The sequence below is a fragment of the Fukomys damarensis genome, unplaced genomic scaffold (assembly GCF_012274545.1).
Source record: "Fukomys damarensis isolate Sample0158 unplaced genomic scaffold, DMR_v1.0_HiC HiC_scaffold_18, whole genome shotgun sequence".
NCBI lineage: Eukaryota > Metazoa > Chordata > Mammalia > Rodentia > Bathyergidae > Fukomys > Fukomys damarensis.
In genome coordinates, this window is record NW_022900930.1 from 28850460 (window position 1) to 28864712 (window position 14253).

General features: G+C 33.3%; 1 pseudogene; it reads left to right on the forward strand.

Annotated features, from left to right (window-relative positions):
• The first annotated feature begins 11943 nt into the window (after positions 1-11943).
• On the forward strand, positions 11944-13813 carry LOC104866071 (annotated as a pseudogene).
• The last annotated feature ends 440 nt before the right edge of the window (positions 13814-14253 follow it).

The following is a 14253-nucleotide window of genomic DNA, read 5'->3' on the forward strand; positions in this document are numbered from 1 at the left end:
TAACCTGAATTTCAGAACTCTTACGAATGCTGTGATCCTCATTTGGAACATTATGTTCTATTATGAAATGAGGTGATTACAGGTGAACACAGTTTTGAACTGCCCAGAACAGACCTGAGCAGGCCACAGTATAGTCTCGTAGGACAGCACCGTCTTTACCCTTAGGAATACTTAGGGTTACATGGTTGTGTTTGAGTTAGGACAGTTTGTTGTTCCAACCTTGGTTAGAGGTCCTAGCATTTAGTCTTTGTAAATTCCCAACAAGGAGCGAATTCAGACAGAAAGAGTAAGGTTGTTAGCGAGTTATCCAAGCTGTACTACAGTGAGAGGTCATAAAATCATAAGCATCGGGGCTTTCTAGAGTTAGCATAGAAGTAGTGTAATATAGTGTAAATAATGAAGCTCTGAAATCTAATCACAGTCATAGGAATATGGTGTGATTATAGTCTTTCTCAGTGGATACATGGAACTATTTTAAGTTATTAAACCTCTCTCTGACCACAAATTTCTTCTATACAATGAATTTAATATTGTCTTGTTCGAGGGGTATTTTTTTAGGGGAGAAATACTGTGCTTGAAAAAAGAAGTAGCCAGGTATTTAGCTCAGTTGTTCCAATGCCTGCCTCATAAGCACAAGGTCTGCAGTTCAATCCCCGGTACCAAAACAAACAAGCAAACAAACAAAAAAGACTCTGATCTTAAATACCAATAAAAATATTAGTGATTGTCATAATAAAATTATATTTGTGGCATCTTACTCCATAACAATGAATTTATTATCATGTAAACACTACCAAAATATTGGAGTAGAGACAATGAAATCTCTGCTGCTAATCATCATATCAGAACCTAGAGGCCTGACTAAAGAGGCATGGGCTTACTGAGCTTTCTAGTTTTAGGCCTGATATAGAGTTCCTCTCTTGGACCCAGAGTTTAAAGGGAATGGAGATTTAGTTTTTCATCAGAAAAGAACTTGATATTTCATAAGAAAATATTAACACTGAGAGTTTTAGGATTTTTAGGATTTCTAGGAAAATATACTTATTTCTAAAATTGTGTACTTAGTCTTTTTATGCTGCCCTGGATTCTAGATGGTTCTAATTATTCTAACTGAAAACTTTATCTCTGACAGGGCCAGCATCCCAATTGCCCATCAACAGGAGACTGGATAAAGAAAATGTGTTTTGTTTTTATAAAATGGAGTACTACTCAACCATAAAGAATGAGAAACAAGAGACATTTATATCTAAATAGATGCACATTGAAGCGATACTCTTAAGTGAAATAAATAGGATGCATATGTGTAAATACCAAATAGTTTCTCTAGTGTGAGAAACTGAAAGTGTAAATAAGGACTAAAAGGTGTAATAGATAATGTGAAATAGGAAGAAAATGTGCAAAGGTGAAGGAGAAATGGGAGGATTTGGGTAAAGAAAGAAGGGAATGGAATTAACATGAGAAAAGGAAAAAATAGAAACAAAAACAGGGCGTGGTGGCACACATCTGTAATCCCAGCACTGGAGAGGCTGAGGCAGGAGGATCACTGTGAGTTCCAGACCATCCTGGGCTACACAGTGAGTTCCAGGTCAGTCTCACTACATAGTGAGACCCTGTCTCAAAAAAAAAAAAAAAAAAAAGGAAAAAAGTCTTTATAGATAAGGAGGGGTAGAGGGGTTGATGCGAGGGCAAGGGAATGGGGAAAAAATAAGAACCAAGATAGATTATGTAAAGGTGCAAATGTACTAGCTTCTGGAAACCATAAATAAATAAATAAAATTAAGTATGTCTATAAAGTGGTGGTACATCTATAAAGCTGGTATTGGGCAAGTGAGTTCTTGGATATTATATAGCCAATGACTTCATGGCCTGTTGCTGTTAACACATTTGTAGAAGCTGATATCCAAGATTAATCCCAGTCAAATATTGGCAACACAAACTGACATTTCATTCTCAGTGAGGTTTTTACTACATTCAAATTTTCTTAATGCTGTAAACATGAAAAGTTTTAAGTCAGGTAATGAGCATTTCATTATAGATAAGTAAAATTTTTAAATTCAGTATCGGGCAGGTGTTATAACTTAGTGGTAAAGCCTGAGTTTAGCATGTGCGCAGTTCTGGGTTAGATCTTTAGCACCAAAAATCCAGTAGCCATATCTTCTTTGAACTGGATATTTTTCATTTCTAAATTGTGATTAGAATTTTTGAAAATCCAAGTTGTGGTAAATTTCCTTGAACTTAACATAGGAAAATTAAGTACAGGGTAGCAATATGGGATTATTGGTTAAAAATAGCATTTGTTCCACATTTACCTTTGATACATATTTAATTTAGAGAATAAATTTTTTTAAATTGCTAAGTGGTATATATTATTAAATGTCTGTTTATATTTCTTTGGAATGAAAATGAACAAAGAAATATAAAATAACATTTGATTGTTTCTGGAGAGAGGAAGGCCACATATTTGCAACCTATACATGATCATATGACATCTTAATTTTGAATACATGCGTCTGCTTCTTCTGTTCTCTGGACTTGGTACTTATATGGCCTCTTTTATGGTTAACTGACCTCTGCTAATTATCATTGTAATATTTCCTTGATACCAGCACTTCTACTGTTGCAAATTAAGAGATTTTACCCACTTGCTATCTCCAGCACCTGGCGTAGTTCTCATCAAATAATTATTTGTTGGAATAAACTTAAAATTTGGCTTTTCCTATCATTACAGGCAAGACTTACACTGCCAATCATGGAGAAATTTGAGAAGAATTAAGACTAGAATTGATATTTAGAATTTCACATCTTAAAAATGAGTGTTAATGAAATGCATGAAGATGGTGATTTCTTCTAAATATAGCAAATGCCACAGCAGTATGAAATGTGGATCATCTCACTTTTTCTTTCCCTTGTGTCAATTATAGTTTCCATTCAGTATTGAGCACTGAGCATAGTAATTTTCAGAACACCCAGAAAGATTTTTATTATGAGACACATTTAAATGTAATAAAGCTAAGACATAAAGTGATTATTAATAATTATATTTGAAGGTAATTTTTAAAACAGAGAAATTAGGTTTTGAATTTGTATTGATACAATCCCAAATTCCTGTTTTTTTTTCTTAAATCATGCACTCAACTTTATATATCAAGGAAAAGAAGGGGGAAAAAAAGCAAGATAATTTGGTACTATACCACTTATAGTTATTTTTTTCCTAAATATAGCAAATGCCACAACCTATATCATGTGGATCTTTTTTATTTATTTTTTATGCTCTTGTGTAAATCATTGTTGCACTCCTAATTAGCAATATAATGAGTAACAGCTTCCGCAAACATTGCAATTTACAATATACATTACATGTGTTTTCAAATAAAGACTACACTTTATCTTTGCATTTATTGCCAATGCCATATTATCTTTTAGATTGTGTAGGGTACCAAGTACTCTATTACTATATATTTAGGGACTAGAGGTCTAAGGCATCACATACACAGCACAATTCAGCCGTTATTTGCCAGTTTCCCAATTGCTGGAATACTAAAGATAACCATGATAGATAAGTCAAGACCCAAAGTGGACTCTGTGACCTGAACTTTTGTTATGGAGTAGTGTCTCACTACAATCTCATCACTGTTAATTGTCGACCTGTCACTGCCTTGCACACTAACGTGATTTACATAAACTAAGTCATTCTTCCATGATCAAATCAGCTGAAATTATCAGAAGCATTTTTTCCGAAATGTTCGGTCTAACAAACACAACTTTCCCTCTGTTGCATAATTTTCCAGTTTACTATAAAGTAGTAATTTTATAGAAAAACAAATTATCAAAATGCAGCTCTTAGTTTAAAAAGTAAGTACCTGGACTTTTCCATGTGGCAAAATGTTATACTACGTAGAAGATATTGGGCAATGGTATGGACTAAATCTGTTTTTTCTTGGCTTGGCTTCATTTTTTCTTTTTTCTAATTGAGTTTATTGGTACATTTTAGGTATTCATTTTCCTTTTCCTTGTCTCTCAAATTTGAAGAATTATAATCAACCTCATTAATTAATCGATTAACATTTTATGTAATAAACATTTGTTGACAACATGCTATTCATTTCTTGATCATTGAGTTGGTCATTTCATTTCCATCAGTAAGTGCTCCGTTATGAGCATAACAGGAGGTCCTATTATGCATAACAAACTGCTTAAGGTGAAATGAAAAAAAGAATTACCTGAATGTAGGACAAATATTTTTTTGTTTGCCTAAGTTATGGTTGGAATATTTCAATTTGAAATGTTTCATGATTAGTGGCATTTTTTATTCTGAAAATTCTAAACAATGCTAAATATATACATAACCAAAGTCATTTGGAGCCAGATCTAGTAAATAATACAAGCACTGTGATAGTGAAGTCTAATTTTGATCAAAGTGTCTATGCAAGGATAAATAATGAGATAAATATTTTGTTTTATATTCTGAAAAAAATTCAAATTTATGGCTTGAACACTTGGCCCGGCCTTCTTCACAGTTTCTCTGCATAAAATTTCCAAATAACTAAGCAAAAGACACTAGTACTCACATTTTCTTGCTGTAAGTTAAGTAAACTTGAGTCTGATTTCCTTGGGACAAGTTTTACTATCATCAAGCTACAAACAAATGAATAAATACCACAAGCCAATGTGAAAACTACAAAGTCACTGCTTAATTTAAATGTGTTAAGATTTGTTTTTATTAGGTGATCCAAAGAGTGACATCAAAATCTTTTTTTTTTTTTTTTTTGATACTGGGTATCGAACTCAGGTCCTTGCGCTTGCAAGCAGGCCACCAAACCGCTGAGCTAAATCCCCAGCCCCTCAAAATCTTTAAAGTATGATTTTACTTACTTTCTGGAGTCATTTGGCCCAGAATACACAGTCCAGAATGTCTCCTGGGGTGTCTGTGCATTGCAAGTTGCCAAAATTATAAAACATAATCACAGATTAGTTTGGTATTTAGACTTGAAAGTGTGTTCGTTCATTTCTTTCTATGAAACATTTTAAAACCTTTTTCTCATCTTTTTAAACTGCACTTTATTTGTACTTTTTGTACATTCTGACATCTTAATCTTTCAACTGGGCTTCAAATAGAACTTGCTTAATTCTTATGGTCATCATCATAACCAGTATACCTTTATTCGGCCATAAAAGAAGGTGGCACAGTATCTCTCAAAGTTAACAAAACATATTCTTCTCATCTTCTGTTTTATCTTTGCAGCTCATAAAGATATATAAAAATACATTAAGAAAATTTGACAATACATTTAATGGGAATTGAAACTATGAATGATTTTTGAATAGCTACAAAGGAAGAAAATATGAAAAATAAATTGTGAACAACTGTGATTTTCCAAAGATGATTTTATTTGGAAAAAAAGCAGTTATGCTACAAAAGTTATGTAACTAGACTATTTATATGATTCTTCTGTTCAGAGCATGAATTTCTTTTGATTTATGGGAACTTTAATAAAAATAGAGGAAGTTTGTTTTCCATTTTCATTTAAATAATTTTTTATGACAGATAGGACATGAATTACATAAACACTGACAGCAAAGTTATGTTTTGAAATGTTGAAAAATTTCCATATTAATTTATACTTTGTTGTTCTGCAACATATCAAATTTTTAAGTTTGCTTTGTTAAATTAAAAATTATACAATATTTTAAAGAATATTTTCAAATTTATAATCTATTTCCCATTGTTTCAGTTAACTAATTTAATATTTGCTTACATTTATTTTTTGGTTTTGATTTATATTTGGCCTGAGAATGTTTATTTCTTAATGTAACAAAATGGGTGGTCTTTTAATTAATATTATCACCCAAGATTGTAAACAGTGTAGTTTTTACATAACCATTTAAAATTTAGACACTAATACATGGGGTAGTTTGTTTAAAACAAAATTTAGTAGCATGTTTGAACAAAAAGATCATTATTTTAAAATACATCCTTAAAAATAAAATGAGTTATGTTTCATTGTGTAGCTCACTGATAAATATTTAATCGATAATTTTGGTCTATCTGTTTAGATAAGAATGTTTATTAATTTAATAAACAGTATTTTATTTAGGAATATGAAAAGCATTGAAGCAATTAGCAACAACAATTTAAAAAAAGAAACATTTAAAAATCTCTATAAGAAGTACTGTGGATTGAAACGAATGTTTCTGAGTCTTTCCTTGCATCCATAAGAATTTAAATTTTACAAGACATTTTTTGGAAGGGAAAAAACAGCTGAATATTGATGGAGTTTTAGCTAAGAATATATTAAGCATGTATTATTCTAAGTTCTAAAAACACGTCATCTGTTTTAATCATTACTCAGAATCATGAGGCACATGCATGTTATATTATCTTAGTAGAAATGATAACGGCATAGAGAGACTAAATGCTGTACTCAAGTTCCACAGATGATAGGAGTACAGGGGAATAAAACTCTTCAGCCAGCTCTAAAACCTAGTCTTGGAAGTATTTGTTTGCATAGAAAAATAGTTCTATAAAGTCATAATTCAAAAGAGAATGCTGCAAAATTTTACTATAGGATATTTGTAAAAAAATGATCATTTACTTATGAACGTTTACTGGAATTAAAGTTTACTTGAACTTTTAACAAACTGAAACTCAAAGCTGACGTTTTCTGAAACCATGCCCCTTTTTATTTATAATGATTTACTTGCAAATTATTTCCAAAATTGTCCTACTTATTCAAGAAATACTTTTCAGACCTGATTCCTTTCCAAAATTTGTAGTTACAAAAATTAAGGCATATGCCTCCGTGGAGAGATAATGCTTCAAGAAAGAGATGATACCTTTTTTCTAGCAGAAAACAGTGGAAGGAAATGCATTTTTGAAGGAATAGGTACTTCTATCTCAAGGTAAATTGGTTTATAAAAACCTTTGCTATTGAGATAGATATTATAGAAGGTTATATAAATATCCCAATTTACATTAGGCACACTTCAAAAGATTATGAGATAAATTTATATATCTCACTCTCAGTCTTTTCAAGGGATGATTTTGAAAATGGCCTAAGTGAAACAGTAGACACAGTGCCACTTGCGCTGATGTCCAGTCACACATGCAGTTTACTGTTGCATCCTCCTGTGTCCAAGTGTGAACCTTGCAATGCTCAGTTCACAATGACCTTGCTCAGAAGCTTGTGTTTATAAACTATTAAATTTTGTATCTAGCTATTAATTGGTCCACTGAAGTCTTTCTCCACACCTAGAGTCAAAAATAGAAATTTAATTTCTGGGCAGATTCCTTTTAGGAGCCTCTGTCCAAAACATCCAGTGCTGAAATGAGAAAAGATATTAGTGGTGCATATGTACTTGTAATATAATTTTTTTTCTTTTATCTCCTGTTTCATAGTATGTAAAGAATAGAACTGGTTAAAAAATGTATGCGCCAAAATGCTAGCTTTTTATATCCAGTCAGTGGAATAAATTTACAATGTTTTGAGTAATAAATACTATCAACTTTTTATTTATTGCATTCAGTGTGTATCTACACAAAACAGTTTTCATTTATTAAGATAAAAGCACACAATCACTAACCTTTCCCTGGTGAAATAACAAGAAAGAAAGTCTCACATTTGATTGTAGACTTAGATTAAAGTGCTAGGTAAAAGCAAATTGATATTTAACGAATATCTGAAGTTATATAATTAACTGAAAATGCAATTTCATTTATAATTCAAACAGTGGTTTTGAGAAATTATAATAGAGTTCAGAGATCTAAAAGTTGTGCTTGTAGCTAGCAAGGGATAAAGGGTTCTTCACCGAGGAAAAATGTTCCCAATAGACTGAGAAGAAGCAGTGGAATTCCAGAAAGAGCAGTGCTCTCAAAACAGTTAACTTTCTTAAAATAATAAAATATAAAAGAAAAAACACGGGGGTGTAAGAGGAAAGAAAAAAAGAAGAAATAGGAAAATACTAATGAAAAAGAACTGATATAAAATGCCCAAAATGCATTAGACATTTTAAAATGTGCGGGGGTGAAAACCAGTTTTACAAGGTTAACTGAATAAAAAAATTAAAAATAAAAGAAATAATCAAAACGGAAAGAAAAGGATATTTTCTTTCAAAGCAAAATCTAGTTCCACCTGTAGATAGTACCCACAGTAAAATTAGATATATTTGCAAACATCAATCACATTGCCAATCATTTAAAGCAAAAAGAAAATAATGGTGAATATTTTCAAATCGTGTTCATTAAATTCCTTCTTTCCTACCAATTTATAAAGTTACCATGCTGTTTTTTCTTAACACTTCTAGTAAAAAGTCACCTACTTAGAAATTAGGTGAATCTTTCTTGACAGCCATTTCACAAATGAAATCTTAAATTTGGGATATTGACTGTTGTTATGGTTTGGTTCTGGATATCCAAAGCTCTATTCAGAGATGGCTGAATCAGGATACTGTGATGCTGGGATTAAGCACATGTGACTGAGTGGTTTAGCACCACCCTAATTCCGGTAGTCTAGATGGGATGAAAGAAACAGAAAGACAGGGTGAAGCTCTCTTGCTGCCCTTGCCTTGTGTGCACCATGTTGTTTCTCCTCTGTGATGACTGTCTGCGATGCCTGTTTGACATTCCTGTTATAGAGCCAACCAATTATAGCCTGAAACCTCTACAAACTATAAGCCAAATAAACCTTTTCCCCTTTAACTGTGGGTGTCAGGTGTCAGGTATTTTGTCTTTATTAAATTCCACAAATTTATTTATAAAAAGAATTAGTCCATGTTGAGTTGACATTTGGCTTTGCTAGTTGTAAGTGTTGTTTAATTGTAAATTTTGATCATTTGTTTTGGAAGTTCTTATCTATTTTCCTTATCAAACTAATGAAAACAAAAAACAATATTGAAAACAATAATTGAAAACAAAAAAACAATATGATAGTCTCTAGTCTCTTTTGAACATTTGCAGGGGACTGAATACAAGGCCAAATACTCATTTTTTAATAATCCCCTTATAAATTCTACCAAAACTTCAAATAATTTTGTGATTTTCTTTTTATCTCTTATTGATTGCATTTTATATGAATCTACATAAAACAATAGAACAACTGTTGACCTAGATATTTATTTATTTTTTTCTTTTTATTGACCTAGATATTTAAATCACTATATATTAATGAGGAACCTGAGACCCAGATTTTTAGTTATATATATAAATTACAATATATATTAATTTTATACATAAATTCTTTATATTGCTGAAAAATTGATAATGTTAAGGTTATAGTCACCTATTTAAAATTTTTCTTACAGTTTCTACTGCTTTAAATTTTTAAATGAAATTACAAGTTTTATTTAGTTATCGGTGTATATGTATTTAAAATTTAGTTAGACTTGGGATCAATTTATTTTTCATTTAGGTATAAAGATGTGAGGAGAAATCTTCATAATATACACAGTTGTATAGCCATCACTTCAGTAAGATAGAGAGTAGTTCAATCATCGCCCCCTCAAGTATCACAGTGTGCTATTATGTGCTTTAATTCTTTCTCCACTTCCAGTAAAAGCAACAACTTTTTAGCTATGCTTCCTATAGATTTGCCCATTCCAGAATGTTATATGAGGGTAACTACACATTTGGTATTTTGAATCTGGCTTGTTTTACTCATGATGGTTTCATATCGTTGTGCATATCAGTAGTCTTTTCCTTTTCATTTCTGAATAGTAATTCAGTAGTATGAATGTACCATCATATTTTATATATTCAAATTTTTCGTTTTTCATGCTTATGAATAAATCTACAAATACATGCACAGGATTTTTTTCTGTAAACATAAGCTGTCATTTTCCTTGAATAAATACTTAGGAGTGAGTTGTTGATAAGTGTATGTTCAGCTTTATAGGAAATTGCCCAATTATTTTTGCAAAATGTGAGCTCCAATTGCTGCACATCCTTACTGCACTTAGTGTTCCATTTTTTATTTATTCTAATGAATATGAAATAGAGTCTTACTAAGGCTTTAAAGGCATTTCTCTGATAATGAATCATACTATTTCTTACTAGTTTATATATCATTTGCTTCTCTTTTTAAGTGAGACATATGATCAGATCATTGATGTTGAGGTTCTTTTTCATGTACTTGGTAGCCACTTGAATATACATTTTAGTGAAATAACTTCACATAATTAGTGCTTTTAAAGAACTTGTATTTTGTTATTTATTTGGGAAAGTTCTTCATATATTCTATATATAAACCATCAGATTTATGATTTGAGAACACCTTGTACACTTGTGCGCTTATCTTCTAATTTTTTAATGGTTTCATTTGGGAACAAAACTTTAATTTTGATAAAGTCTTACTTTTTCTAAATATGCTTTTGATCGCACATCTAGGAAGTAGTCATCTGATTTGAACTCAAAGATAAAATTACATTTTGTACTAATAGTTTCATAGTCTTTCCCCTTACATATAAATATACAATCTTTTTAAATGTTAATTTATGAGTAAGGTGAGAAGTAAGAGGGGTTGTTCTTATTGTCTTAGACATTTTGTTTTTGTTTTTCCATATAATAAACCAGTTGTCTTAGCACTATCCATTGTCCTTTATACCATTGATTTACCTTGATATCTTTGTTAATTTTTGTGTGTGTGTGGTACTGGGGATCAAACTCAGGGCAAATCTTTTAACCTAAATATAGGAATTATTTTGATGGATTTAGGGCTTCTGCTAGATTCTCTTGTCTGATCTATCTGTTCTTAAGCCAATCTCACACTGTTTTAATTACTGCATTGTTAGAGAAAATTTGAGACCAGATGGAAGCCCTGTAACTCTTTTGTCAAAATTATTTTATACAAGATTTTTTTGGTGAGTCAGTCCTTACAGCAGTCTCTTGAGCAGTTTTGAGGGTCTTTGCACATGTTAACTTCGAATCCAGCTAACAGCACTGCAAGATTTCATCCCCTGAAATCACGCTTGTGTACCCAGTGCTTTGTGGTAGGATTGGTGGGATCATTGCACACTGTGATTCTTGTTGCTCTACTTGGTCCTTCATGTGAGGGGCTCAGACTTGTTCTTCCTGACCAAAACACGACACTGTTACTTCAGACTCTGAGGACTGTCGACTTCTGTTTCATTGAACTGTTGTTGGGTCACAAATTCCTTGACATTTGCTGGCTGTGTTCTTAGTGGAAGGTGGAATCTAAACGGGTACACTGAGCTCACCGCACAGTGAAGATGTTCGGGCCACTGCTTGCCCCATACACACAAGCTAGTAGAAACATCACTCCTTGTGATTTAGAAGAATGGGTGGGAGGAAGATGTAGCATCTGACATGAGGAAAATATGGGAACAGTGAAAAAGCTGAACAGAATCATTTAAAATGTGACACTTTTACCAAATATTTATTTTTATTTATATATATTTTTTGCACTTTTGTTTTCATTAGTACATGCTTGCAGAACATGATGATTTCTTCCATTGTGATGAGTCGGTACATGTATGTAGCACGTCATAGTTCTTTTTTATGACCTTCTTCCCGCCCTCCATATCTTTATGCTGTCAATATTTTTATGATTAAGTCAATTGATGACAGGCTCTAGAATGAAACTTTTAGAAAGAAGTTGACTACTCATTGGTCCTACCCAGAAGGATAATTTAAATAGGACAAGCATTCTTTGTTGTGGAAAGCGATTGCAGCTATTTGGAGGCAATTATTTTTTCTGTTTTACCTCCAACTCTTCTAGTCTTCCCCTCCGTTCACTATCTTTTACCTCTCCTAATCCTGCCAGTGATAACCAGCAGATAGTTATTAGTTTTGCTAGTTAGAGCATGTTTAGGAGTTTATTTTTCTTTTTAAATCATCCGAAGAAGACTGCCATCTATTAAGAAGCTCACATCCTGCACAATTCACATGGACATGGGCTTTCAGAAGTCACCTCCCACTTTGAGCACTCTGGAGCTTAATGTATAAACTCAACAACTTCCTCTGCAAATGAGCAAATTAACATAGAAAACTATGCACTGTTAGCAGTGGGAATTTGTAAAAGTGAAATTGGCAAGACACGTCTTTACTGGGAGAGAGGTTGTTATAAAAATAATTAACAAAACTCCATTGAATTCAAGAACACTACAGAAGTTCTTCCAATGAGTAAGAATAATGAAAATTTTAAATTGTCCAAACATAGTGAAGTCGTTTGAATTCATTGAAACTGAAAAAACACTACTTAATTGTGGAATATGCAAATGAGGTGAAGTATTTGACTAATTTGTTCTATACAGAAGAATGAAAGAAAAAGAAGCAAGAGCTAAGTTTAGACTGATCATGTCTGCATTATAATATTGCCACAAAAAATATTGTTCACCAGGACCTTGAAGCAGAAAATATATTGCTAGATGCAGATATGAACATTTAAAAATAGCAGATTTTGGTTTTAGCAGTGAATTTACTATTGACAATAAACCAGACATTTTTGTAGTAGTGCACTCTGCAGCCCCAGAGTTCTTCCAGAGAATGAAGTATGACAGCCCAGAAGTCAATGTGTAGATTGTTAGTGTCATTTTGTATACTCTAGTCAGGGGGTCGCTCCCCTTCTATGAACAAAATATGAAAGAAGTGAGTGAGTGTGTGAAGAGGGAATTATAGAATCCCTTCCCACATGTCCAGACTGAAAAGCTTCTCAAAGGCCTCCTGGTGCTAAGCATGGCAGTCTAGAGCAAATCTTTAAGGACTGGTGGATCAGTGCAGGGTGTGCGGAAGATGAACTTGAACCATTCATTTGAACCAAAACTAAAACATCTCAGACCAGAAAAGAATAAATATGGTGGTAATGGGATTTTCACAAAAAATTCAAGTCTCTTGGTAAAATGAAATGTGAGGTAATCACAGCTCTGGATTTGATGCTGGGGAGAAAATCTTCTGGGTTGGACTCTAGCAGGAACCAGCTCTAGCCCACTTGCCAAGATGCAGCAAAACAGCAAACTCAGTAATAGCACAGAGGTCAGAGAAGCGTTTCTTTAAGCCAAGAGCAGAGATGACACAGTGACCACACTGGACTAGCCATGCCTCAAGTTGTTGCATATCCAAGGAGTGAGACCAGTACCACAGATAGTGACTTCAAAGATAATGGAATTCCCACCAGCAATCAAGCAGCAGTGCTGTGAGAGGAAAGGGAATTGCTCCAGCATGGGAATTCAAGTAATCCCAACAAGGCAGATATTCCTAACCTCAGGGGAAAACCCGGCTATCCCCAGCAACAACACAGCATCTGGTGGAAAGACATGGTGAAACGGCATTTGTGGTGAGAGAACTACACTGCGGCAGACAATGATTCAGAATGACAGCGCTCTTCCCGATCAGAGAACTCCAGTTGTTTCAATCTACAGTATAAGCAATGCAACCAGCCAAGATCTAATCCAGTTCCCAGGACTGCAGCATACAGTGACCTCCTACTTCCACTAGCCTGTCCTAATATTTTTCACTAAATTAACTTGAAAATTCACAAGTTATTGCAGTGTATCTGCCAAACAAATGGACAAAAACAAGCAAAACCTTGTTTCTTGTACTTCACCTGGATCATGAAAACCACTACTTCTGTGGATCCTGCAGACATTAGGCAGCTCTGCAAAGAGCTGGATGCCACCAGCTGTAGCTGAGCGGAAAAAGCACTTGCTGGTGTTCCGTGTCCAAGGCCCAGAGAGAACCTGGGAGGTGTAAGTCTGTAAGCTGCCAAGACCGTCTGGGAATAGGCTCCACACTAAGCAGAAATCAGGGAGATCCCTGACTTTCCAAAATGTTGCTCCCAAAATTGACAGTGAGTGAAAGCTGTAACCCATTAATTATGGTATAAAGTAGTAATTTCGTCTTCCTGAAAAACATTAATTTGTATATTCTAGGTTCTTTGTATACATTTTTAAATTGGCTTGACATTAATAACAAAAAATCCTGGTGAGATTTTGATAGAGCTTGAATTTAATTTATAGGTCAGTTTGGGAAAGGTTTTCAATTACTTTGAGTGGTTCAATCTGTGAAAGTTGTAGGATATCCATTTACTTAGATCTTTAATTTCTGTCAGCAGAGTTCCATGCCTTTCACTACATAGGTCTTGTACTTCTTTAACAAATTGATTCCCAACTCATTTATTTTATGGTGCACTACTGTGAATGCAGTTGTTTTCTTAATTTCATTTTGTGGCTGTTTATTGCTAGTGGATAGAAATACAACTGATTTTTGTGTATTGGTCTTATGACCTCTGACCTTACAAAAACTAA